Source organism: Geotrypetes seraphini, chromosome 1 (genome assembly GCF_902459505.1).
Source record: "Geotrypetes seraphini chromosome 1, aGeoSer1.1, whole genome shotgun sequence".
NCBI classification, from domain to species: domain Eukaryota; kingdom Metazoa; phylum Chordata; class Amphibia; order Gymnophiona; family Dermophiidae; genus Geotrypetes; species Geotrypetes seraphini.
In genome coordinates, this window is record NC_047084.1 from 440,830,525 (window position 1) to 440,842,589 (window position 12,065).

Sequence of the window (12,065 nt, forward strand, 5' to 3'; positions counted from 1 at the left end):
ATGTGGCAGAAGGAAGCCCTGGCAGCACATGCTTGGAGATGCCTTGACGTCAGTGTCTGGACACGGCCTGACACTGGCACTGCATATTCAAACTTAGTTGGTGGCAGCCAGCATGCAAGTTAGGGTAAACTATGGATATCTCATGTATGTTTTGGTCTGTTTGGACTATGACCCCCCTCACCCTTTGATTGCTTTGTTATTAGATGCAGAAAAGGTTTTTGACAGAATTGAATGGTACTTTCTTGTTCAGAGTGTTGGAATGGTTTGGTATGGGAGTCCAGTTTATAGATATGGTACGATTGCTGTATGTGGTGCCCAGAGCCAGGGTGTATGTTAACGGTACTTTGTCTGGTGTTTTTTTGGCTCTTTCAAGGTACTAAGCAAGGGTGTCCATTATCGCCCTTGTTTAATTTTGCAGTGGAACCATTGGCAATTGCAGTCAGGGAAAATAGAGTGATAAGAGGGTGCGCGTTGTAAACTGTCTGCTTAGGCAGATGATTTTGATGTTTTTCTTGATGGTGTCATCACTGAACGTCTTATTTGCATTATTAGAAAAGTTTTCTGCTATTTCAGGGTATAAGGTGAATTGGGGGAAATCAGAGGTTATGCCACTTAATGTTCATAAGGGACCTCCCTTTAACCTGGGCTGACACTAAGTTGAATGCTTGTGTGCATGGTATGCAGTAGTGTAGTAAGGTGGGGGCAAGGGGGTGGTCCGCCCCAGGTGACATCTTGGTGGGGATGCCGGCACCTGTCCTTCTTTTCTCCTGTACCTCTTTAATGTCCCTTGCATGAGCATCAACCCCAACCTGCTGCTCATGCCAGTGTCGGCTCTTCCTTGGACATCACTTCCAGGACCTGTGCCTAGGAAGTGATGTCAGAGGAAGAGCCAACGCTGGGGTAAGCAGGAAGTTGGGTTCGCTGCTCAAGCTGTGAGCATTAAAGAGGTATGGGGAAAGGGTGTGCACGGCACGGTGGGGGCGGGGAAGGAGTGGATGGAGGTAGAGAAGAAGGTGGGAGAGGGGTGCCTTCGCCTCGGGTGCTTCTCACCCTCGCTATGCCACTGATAGTATGGTCCTTCAGTGGAGAGTACCGTATAACTTAATCAAAGTGTGTCGATTGAAATTGTTGATAAGAACATAAGAATTGTCGCTGCTGGGTCAGACCAGTGGTCTATCATGCCCAGCAGTCTGCTCACGTGGTGGCCCTCTGGTCAAAAAACAGTGCCCTAACTGAGACTAGCCTTACCTGCGTATGTTCTGGTTCAGCAGGAACTTGTCTAACTTTGTCTTGAATCCCTGGAGGGTGTTTTCCCCTACGACAGACTCCGGAAGAGCATTCCAGTTTTCTACCACTCTCTGGGTGAAGAAGAACTTTCTTATGTTTGTACGGAATCTATCCCCTTTTAACTTTAGAGAGTGCCCTCTCGTTCTCCCTACCTTGGAGAGGGTGAACAACCTGTCTTTATCTACTAAGTCTATCCCCTTCAGTACCTTGAATGTTTTGATCATGTCCCCTCTCAATCTCCTCTGTTCGAGGGAGAAGAGGCCCAGTTTCTTTAATCTTTCACTGTAACAAACTGGTCTCCCTTATATCTGTTTTTAGGGCAGACTAGAGGCTGCCTAAAATGATGTAGACCCCTAAAGTGAGCTAAATTTTCAGTATGCTGCCTGTGCCATTTCTGAATTCAGGTACAAAAGTTTAGAAGATAAGGTTTTGTGTTTCTTTTGTTGGAGTATGACTCCTAGAATTGCTTTGCTCAAGATTAAGCAGCTTGGAAAAAGTGGGGCTGTTAATTTTCCTGATTTTAAATTGAATCACTATGCTTATGTGATGCCTGCTGTGGCAAATGTATGGAGTCCTCAGTGATTGCAGTTGGAGATGGCCATAGTGTCTCCAATCACTTTGGGAAGTGTTTAATTCGGCTGCACGACTCATGTTCCAGGAGAGCCACTTTACTCATGTTACTCCTCTCCTAAAGTCACTTCATTGGCTTCCAATCCATTTCCAAATACAATTTAAACTCCTCTTACTTACCTACAAATGCACTCACTCAGCTGCCCCTCACTATCTCTCTTCACTTATCTCCCCCTATGATCTCCCTCCCCCCCTCCCACCCCGAGCTTAGTTCAGCTGGTAGGTCCCTCCTTTCTATTCCCTTCTCTTCAGTTGCCAACTCCAGACTGTCCCTTCTGCCTTGCTGCACCATATTCTTGGAACAAGCTGCCCAAATTCCTATGGCGAGATCTGTATCAGGCAGTGTTCAAGGCCCAGTTAAAGCCCACCTCTTTGAGAGTGCCTTCGACTCCTAACTCCTCTTACCTTGGGTTCTGCATCCCCAACCCTGTATGTCATGTTTGTATGTCCAAGTTAGATTGTAAGCTCTTCTAAGCAGGAACCATCTATAAATGTCAAAATGTACAACACTGCATATGCCTTTCAGCACCATATAAGTGATAAGTAGTAGTAGTGGTATGTGGGGGTCACTTTTTTTGCTTGTTTTGCAGGCTGTACCACGGGTACTTTTATTCTTAGCAAATGGCCTGCACTTCGCATGGCCAGCTGCAGATTTTGTTGCTATTTGGAATAATCCTCACATAAAGATTCAGGGTATCTATGATCAGTTAGGTTGATTGGCAAGATATGGGCATTTGGTATATTGTACAACTTCTGAATGGGGGTTGTATAAGTCAATTGAGGAATTTGGCAGGGAGAATGGCTTGGGAACATCTCTCTGTTACCATGGCTGCAGCCTCGGCACTATCTGAAAGGTTCTAGATTATTTGTGCAGGTGATGAGGGGGAACACAGGTTTATGCGATTTATTATGTGGAATTAATTGTGAAGAGTAAAAAAGCCTCTTTGGCTTACAGAAAGTTTAACTTTTAAGAGCGGTGAGCGATGTACATATCTGGGAACATGAGTTGGGGGAAGCTGTGGAAAATGCGGATTAGTCCAGAGTTTGCAGACCAACGCTTTCTGCTTCTGTGACTCAGTCTTTATTTTCCGTGGCTCATTGGGCCCTTTGAGCAACATACAAAGTGTCTAGATTAACTTGGGGTGGGTCTAAGAAGTGCTGGTCTTGTAGTTTATAAGTGGGGATGCTATATAGCACATTAATGCTACTACTATTTATCGATTCTATAGCACTGAAAGGCGTATGCAGCACTGTACATTTTGACATTTAAAAGTTGGTCCCTTCTCAGAAGAGCTTACAATCTAACTCGGACAGACAGACTAGGCATATAGGGTTGGGGATGCAGAACCTAAGTTGAGAGGAGTTAGGAGCTGAAAGCAGTCTCGAAGAGGTGGGCTTTGAACTTGGACTTGAACACTGCCAAAGATGGAGCCCGCCATAGGGATTTGGGCAGTTTGTTCCAAGCATATGGTGCAGCAAGATAGAAGGGACGGAGTCTGGAGTTGGAAGAGCACAGACAGGAGGAACTTACCAGCTGAGCGGAGCTTGCAGGGGGGGGAGGGGATAAGGGGAAATAAGTGAAGAGAGATAGTGAGGGGCATCCGAGTGAATGCATTTGTAGGTCAGTAAGAGGAGTTTGAATTGTATTCAGAAATGGATGGGACGCCAATGAAGTAACTTTTGGAGAGGGGTCACATGACTATAGCGGCTGTCACGGAATATGTTATAAGTATGTCCAAATTTGAGGCAGTTTGTTTTTTTTCTGTGAGATAGAATTGTAACTATCTTTGGCTTACAGGTTTCCCTAATTTTCAAGCTTGTAGTTTTGCAGTCAGTGGCGTTGCACCATGTTTTGCAAAGGTCTGAAGCAAAGCTGTTTGATATGCTAATGGGTATAGCAATACAACAAATTTTAACTAATTGGAAGAATAGTTCTGCATTATCCAAATGTGCCTGCTGGAATGCTGTTTATTTAGCATATTTTGCCCTATTTTAAAAGGGTTTGAGGATTATTCGATGTTTATTTTCGGACTAATGTATAACTTTGCTTCGTACCTAGCTATTGCCCTTTCCTTGTTGGGATTGTAATAGTATTTGATGTTTGTTACAGCTTTAAAATCAATAACAATTTTGAACATAAGAAAACACCGACTCCCTAGCTCAGGGGTAGGGAACTCCGGTCCTCGAGAGCCGTATTCCAGTCGGGTTTTCAGGATTTCCCCAATGAGTATACATGAGATCTATTTGCATGCACTGCTTTCAATGCATATTCATTGGGGAAATCCTGAAAACCCGACTGGAATACAGCTCTTGAGGACCGGAGTTCCCTACCCCTGCCCTAGCTGAATATTGACTGGAAGGGGTAAACTAAATAGCCAAAGAATAAAAAGAAAATGTAATGGGGTGACTATTCTAAAGGATTACTGTGGAAAAAATTAGAAGGGTTCAACATAGCTGCAAAGTGCTGGATCAAAAAATATGGTTATGAACTCTGTTAACTGAAAGAAAAAGATAGCATGCGTATTTCTTGAGATTAAGGAGTGAATTCAATTTCCTTTGCTACAGTTTAGAGACTATAGCTTCATGCTTCAAAAAGTAAAATACCCAGGACTATCCCTGTCAAATGAAGGATGGGTACAGCAGATTACAGCCATTCAGCTGTCTTGTACGAGAGCAGGAAAAATACTGCTTCTAAATTCCTATGAATTGTATGGCTGGTTAAGTGAATCTGTCGAGATTTGTCTTAAACCCAGAGTATAGTAGTCACAAAGGTTTCTTTTTCTATACCTCACAAAAGAATTAATTTAAAAATAAAAAAAAAAGAATTTCATATGTCATTTTACGCTGCTCGTTGGCAAACATTTTCTTTAGATAATGTGTGATTGTAATTCTAAGCCTAGGACGCCGTGAATTCTAGAATGAGAACCCCCGCATTCTGTGTGGCCAATTCTGATTCTTAGAAATTAGTAATCCTGATTGAAAGGATGGATAAGATAAACAGAAACCAAATTACATTTCACAGATGCCATTATGCTCCAGACGCTCTGAAAAAAAAAAAAGAATAACTACGATATTTCTCATTTCAGTCTATTGAAAAAACTAATGCCTTCTGCGTCTGTAGCACTCCACATTCTCTACCCTATAATTTTATCATCAAATAGTCACAGACAGGATTGGTCAGGTTAGCTTTCCAGGGAAATGACACACAAGAGAGGCTGCAAAAATCTTTACAATTTAGCTGTCTCTCAGAAAACACAGTTAAGAGCAACACTGTTAAAGACTGTTTCACGCTTCAGCTAGAAAACTCTCCCCTTGTGTGATTATGCTACTGATGGTTTACATAGTATGGGGTAATTTGATAAACTATTTTCCACACATAAATCACGTTTTATATTGAGAAAATGGCCAGTCTATATTGTAAGTGGGTATAAGGGCATTAAAATAGGTACAGTATAATAGGCCTATGTATATAAGCATTCCTTGGGGTGTAGTTTATTTATTTATATCCTAAGTGGTTTCCATTCAGGTACTTTATCATATTTTGCTATCTATCAAACTCTTATATAGTGTACCAATGTGCGGCAGCAGCCAAAAAAGCAAACAGGATGCTGGGAATTATTAAAAAAGGGATGGTTAACAAGACTAAGAATGTCATAATGCCCCTGCATCGTTCCGTGATGCAACAATCCTCCCTCTTTCTTCTTTTCCCCATGTATATCATTTTTCTTTCCCTCCCACTCCATTCACCTGTGTACAACAAATTTTTTTTTCTCTTCCCTCCCCCACTGGCAGCATCTCTCTTTTTCTCCCTTCCCAGTGCCCCATCCATGCAGCATCTGTCCTTCCCAACCCCCTCCCTGCCTGTTCTTCCCTGCCTTCCCAGCCCATCCCGTGCAGCATCTGTCCCTCCCAACCCTCTCCCAGCCTGTACATTTGTCCTTCCCAACCCCCTCCCAGCCTGTACAACACCTGTCCTTCCCTGCCTCCCCAGCCCATCCTGTGCAGCATCTGTCCTTCCCAACCCTCTCCCAGCCTGTACATCTGTCCTTCCCAACCCCCTCCCAGCCTCTAAAACATCTGTCCTTCCCTGCCTCCCCAGCCCATCCTGTGCAGCATCTGTCCTTCCCAACCCCCTCCCAGCCTATACAACATCTGTCCTTCCCTGCCTCCCCAGCCCATCCTGTGCAGCATCTGTCCTTCCCAACCCCCTCCCTGCCTGTACAACATCTGTCCTTCCCTGCCTCCCCAGCCCATCCCGTGCAGCATCTGTCCTTCCCAACCCTCTCCCAGCCTGTACATTTGTCCTTCCCAACCCCCTCCCAGCCTGTACAACATCTGTCCTTCCCTGCCTCCCCAGCCCATCCTGTGCAGCATCTGTCCTTCCCAACCCTCTCCCAGCCTGTACATCTGTCCTTCCCAACCCCCTCCCAGCCTCTAAAACATCTGTCCTTCCCTGCCTCCCCAGCCCATCCTGTGCAGCATCTGTCCTTCCCAACCCCCTCCCAGCCTGTACAACATCTGTCCTTCCCTGCCTCCCCAGCCCATCCTGTGCAGCATCTGTCCTTCCCAACCCCCTCCCTGCCTGTACAACATCTGTCCTTCCCTGCCTCCCCAGCCCATCCTGTGCAGCATCTGTCCTTCCCAACCCTCTCCCAGCCTGTACATCTGTCCTTCCCAACCCCCTCCCAGCCTCTAAAACATCTGTCCTTCCCTGCCTCCCCAGCCCATCCTGTGCAGCATCTATCCTTCCCAACCCCCTCCCTGCCTGTACAACATCTGTCCTTCCCTGCCTCCCCAGTCCATCCTATGCAGCATCTGTCCTTCCCAACCCTCTTCCAGCCTGTACATCTGTCCTTCCCAACCCCCTCCCAGCCTCTAAAACATCTGTCCTTCCCAACCCCCTCCCTGCCTGTACAACATCTGTCCTTCCCAACCCCCTCCCTGCCTGTACAACATCTGTCCTTCCCTGCCTCCCCATCCCATCCTGTGCAGCATCTGTCCTTCCCAACCCCCTCCCTGCCTGTACAACATCTGTCCTTCCCAACCCCTCCCAGCCTGTACAACATCTGTCCTTCCCTGCCTTCCCAACCCAGCCCATGCAGCATCTGTCCTCCCTGTCTTTCCAACCCCCTACCACTTGGAAATTGGTGTGGCGCCTACCTGTACATACGTGAAGCAGGCGTGGTTAGAAGTGGAGTTTGCTTGTGAAAGGATTTAGGCACTGGTAAATTGGGCCAGAAAAGCCCTGGCCTAATATACTGTTGCTTAATATTATGATGCCTATTGATGCCTAAGTTGAGTTAGGCGCCGCTAGAATCAATTCTAACAACAGCGCCTAACTTTGATTGGGATGCGCTAGGTGTCATTTTCAATGGTGCCTGCCGATTTAGGTCCTGTTTATAGAATCGCACACCCAGAGTGGCTGGCAAGAATTCCATGAGCCTTGCGCTGCGTGCTTTTCCTAGTTGTAGTAAAAACCATAACACAAGGTATAAAGGAAGTGCTGTAGATTCCCAACATTTCAAAAATATAAGGCTACAGCTAAAATGAACGCGTAGAAGAACTTGACTGTTTTATCTTGAACAAGCATGCCTTTATTTACTGCTCCACAGAGAATTCTTTACGGCTGGGTAGACATTTGTTTTAAAACCTAAAGAAATGAAAATGAATTAAATTTTGTTCTTTTTCTCTCATTTTATTTAGAAATGAACTGTGACATTTTGTTAAAATGTCCCACTTTGTTACAAATGAATATACATCCCTAGTGAGTGATACTGTTAGCAAGCTTGCAGTTTCAATGGTAGTCCAGCTTGCTCTGTTTTTCCAATAGGCGGTGCATAGATGTTCTCATCAGAATCCTGAAGTAGTTTTTGCTTACTTTGGATCATTTCTAACAATAAAAATAGCAGTTAATATTCAGCTGGTCGTGACCAGCGTGTTTTTAAATGCAGATGGTCTCTGGCTAAGTTAGATCCAGATATTCAAAGCCCTACCTTGTCTGGACTGCTGCTGGCCACTCACACTTGTGATCCCAGGCAAGTCATTACTCCAGGTTATAAAAAAAAAAATAAAAAGTTAGATTGTGAGCCCATAGGGAAGAGAATGTTCCTGCATATAATGTGTACAGCACTGCATGTATCTAGTAGCACTATAGAAATGACTCATTTCTGCCTTGATGTACTTCTAAAACACTTCCACGAAAAATTTGATTAATCTTACCATGCTAATGTAATTTTGAAAGTTTTTTTGTAATATTGCTGTCTGTATACAGTCTCTTCCTCTGTAAAACCGCTCTGAACTCTTTGTGGTATTGCAGTATATAAAAATAAAGTTTATTATTATTATTATTAGTAGTAGTAGTAGTAGTAGTAGATACAGGTCCTGGCCAATTTTTTACCAAACCAAGATAATATAGATTAGGAGTTCATTCAACAAACTTTCCTGTGAGATTATTTATACCAACTCTAAAGTGCAGGCTTCATAAAAATCATATATATAATATGCAGCAACTCGACACATAATTACTGTAGTGAAATGTGAAGTGCTCAGACCCACAATAGAGAGTTGCGCGGGGACAGAAATCCCACCCATCCCCACCCGTCCCCACCTGTCCCCGTGAGGACTCCCACCCGTCCCCACCCGTCCCCGCGAGGAATCCCTCCGTCCCCACCCGTCCCCGCGAGGAATCCCCTCCGTCCCCACCCTTCCCCGCAAGGAATCCCCTACGTCCCCGCCTGTCCCTATAAACTACAGAAATAGTTATTTCATTTAATTATGCTACTGAATTAAAGGCTCTGGTAGAAACCCATTTAAAAATAAGCAAAAAGACTTTATTAATTTGGAAATATTAATTGGGAAGAATACATACTTTGTAAACGGGTTTCTACCAGAGCCTCTAATGTTTATAAATTTTTATCAACACAACTAATATACTACTTTATCCTTAAGCAAAAAAAAAATAATAATAATAATTTTTTTCCTACCTTTATTGCCTGGTTTCTGCTTTCTTCATGTTCTCATTCAATTCCTTCCATCCACTGCCTCTCTTCTCTCTGTGTCTTCCATTTGCTCTGTTACTGTGCCTCTCCCTTTCTCCCCCCTCCCAAATTGGTCTGGCACCCATCTTTTTCCCTCCGCTCCCCCCATAGTCTGGCACCTCTGTCTTCTTCCCTGCCAGCGTCTTCTTCCCATTCCCTCTTCCCCATTTCCTTTCAGTGTCCTTCTCCCCCACCATCTTTCCCATGTCCTGTCAGGCAGCATCCTTCTCCCCTCTCTGCCTTCCCCATGTCCTTTCAGCGGCCTTCTCCCCCCTCTGTCTTTCCCAGTGCTTTCAGGGTCCTTCCCCCCCTTTCTCCCGTTTACCCCATGTCCTTTCAGCGTTCTTTTCCACCCCTTTGTCTTCCCCAGTGCTTTCAGCGGCCTTCTCCCCCCTTAAGCGTCTTTTCTTCTCCACTCCACCTTTCCTCCCTCCCTGCCTCCACCTTTGTGGCGCTTTTGCACCCGACCGACAACAGAACAGGCCCGGTCGGACAAATCTCCCTGTCCTGTAGCCGCGAATCTAAATTACCTTCTTACAGCAGCTGGAGTAGTGAAGCTGCTGTAAGAGGTAATTTAGATTCGCGGCTACAGGGCAGGGAGATTTGTCGGCCGGGCCTGTTGTCGGTCGATCGGGGGATCTGACCGGCTGTGCACATTCTCCGGGGCGGTCCGCCCCCTCCCCCTTCTTTCGTACGCCATTGCCTTCTTCCTACCTGCCCTGCCGCACACAGCCGACCGGAAGTCTTCCTGATGTCAGCGCTGACATCGGAGGAAGGGAGGGCTTTGCTTAAGCCCTCCCTCCGACGTCAGCGCTGACATCGGGAAGATTTCCGTTCGGATGTGTGCTGCGACAGGGCAGGTAAGGAGAAGAAGACTACCCTCGCGGCTCGACCAACTCCGCTGCGATCCAACCCCGCAGGAACCCCGCGACCCTCGGAGGCGTCCCCACGGGATCCCCGCGACCCTAGGGGGCGTCCCCACGGGATCCCCGTGACCCAAAGGGGGAACCCGCGGGATCCCCGCGGGTCCCGCGGGATTCCCGTCATCCCCGTTCCCGTGCAGCTCTCTAACCCACAACCTTAGTGCTTTAATACTGTGAATCAAGCAAAGGTTGCCACCGGGACCATCATAGCACTCCCACAGTCCCATAATCGCCCTTCAATTGCTCAAAAACTGATAACATTACAAAGGAACTTATCTGTAATGATGGGCGGTTGATCAGTCTTCGGCAAATCTCTGTTCAGATAAAATTAAAATCCCTTGATTATCCCTCTATTTGAGTTTCGCTAATATAATGCTACATCAGGAGGGATATAGTTGCACTTGCAACACAAACAAACACACACACATATAATGCAAAAAGCCTTTCACATTACACTCAACAATCGCAATTTATCAACTAACTATAATAATCTACATTTATCTATAGCATGTCTGTTCTCATATAATATAACAGCTTCCCCTGCAGAAGGACTCCTTTCATATTGCCAAGTTTCATTCAATATATTTACAAACTGACTACCGCCAACTTTCCTTTACAGGGCTCGACCTGAAACGTCAGTAAAACAACAAGCGAGGCCATTGGCAAACCAACTCCCCATAGCCTTCTGATCCAGCTAAAAACAAACTTCTGTTACACTTGAAACGTTTCTATATTGGCGTTCAAGCCTGTAGGGTGTAACGTCTGCCAGGAATAAATAAACCTCTGCTCCTTAACCAGTAAAACCTGGGACACATCACCACCCAAAGATAAACAAACTTGAACCAAAATAGTGTATTTCAAATCTACTTCTTCATGACCCTTTTCCCTCCAGTGAACAACCAGGGGAGCTTAAATCCTGCCATTACGGATGTTAGTCAAATGTTCAGCAATTTTCAATTTGATCATTCGTTTAATGGCCTATATAGTACATATAACAGGGGGTACTATACTACTACTTTTGAATTACAATCAGTGTTAACTCCTGAGGGATGATGGTCCCTAGACCCCCTCTGATCTTTGACTTACTCCACCATACTTCAACTTTCCTCACAAATTTGCCCTCGCTTAAACACAAACTTGGGCAAGTCTTTCATACCAGAATGAACCCTCAAAATGGGCCAATTTTTTTTAATAGTATCTTGCAATAAAGCACAAAGGTTGTGGGCCTGAGCACTTCATATTTCACTGTAGTAATTATATGCTGAGTTGATGCATATTATATATACAATTTTTATGAAGCCTGTGCTTTAGAGTCAATTTTTAACCAAGACACGCATAAGATACTTTTATGGGTCCCAGCTAAATATCATATCAGACCCGTGTAAGTGCCTCTGTCAGTTTTTATTTTCACCCTCCCCCCTCCCCTATGGCAATATAACCAATATAACTCAGAAACTGCCTTCTGAAACTTCCTGCTGATTCCAAGTTCACTCCCGAACCATCCTCCTGACATCACCCCTCCTCCTTAATATCAACCACTCTCTTTGGTTCATAGTGTCTCTATGTGCTAAAATGGCTGCTGCAAGCTTTAGTGGTAGTCTTGTGGTACTGTTGCTAGAGATCAGTCTTCCAAATATGGTCAACCTGCCCTAGGTACCCCCATTGGAGCACTGTGGATTTAGGTAGGCCCTAGAGAAAAGAGGCCTGATCTCAAAGAGAGTGATTTTTTGATGAAAAGTTCTAGAGGAGGTTGGAATTGGCAGGGGTTGGTTCAGGTGGAGGTTCTGATCGTGAAGAGTAGGAAGGGGATTCTGATCACAGAAAGGGACAGAAGCTATGTGGATATCTAACTGATAATCAATGCTGGTACTCAAATAGTTAAGAAATCAAAGTTAGGATTGTTTTTTCTGTGGTCCTATTTGGTCATTTAGCTATGGATTGCCTTTGCCATTTTGTATAATGCATGTGAGTATCATCAGGGGTGTCGCAATGAAAAGATAACAGAATCACTTGAGTCCTAAACCTAATCTAATCTAATCAGAGATTAGTGGATCACTCTGTGCCAATAAAGGTTCAAGGTGATTTACAGTTGGACAAGGGCCCAATACAACATGGGGAATTTACAAAAGTGGTTGATAAAACATTTTACAAACAAGAGTTTGCAGAAGTAGTTGGTATAACATTTTAC

The 12,065-nt window shown here is 44.9% G+C and overlaps 1 protein-coding gene across 7 annotated transcripts in view; it reads left to right on the forward strand.

Moving 5' to 3' along the window:
* The window catches only part of LINGO2 (leucine rich repeat and Ig domain containing 2), a 2,394,831-nt gene that overhangs the window by 2,175,790 nt on the left and 206,976 nt on the right, over positions 1-12,065 (forward strand). The gene's annotated exons all lie outside the window — the stretch shown is intronic.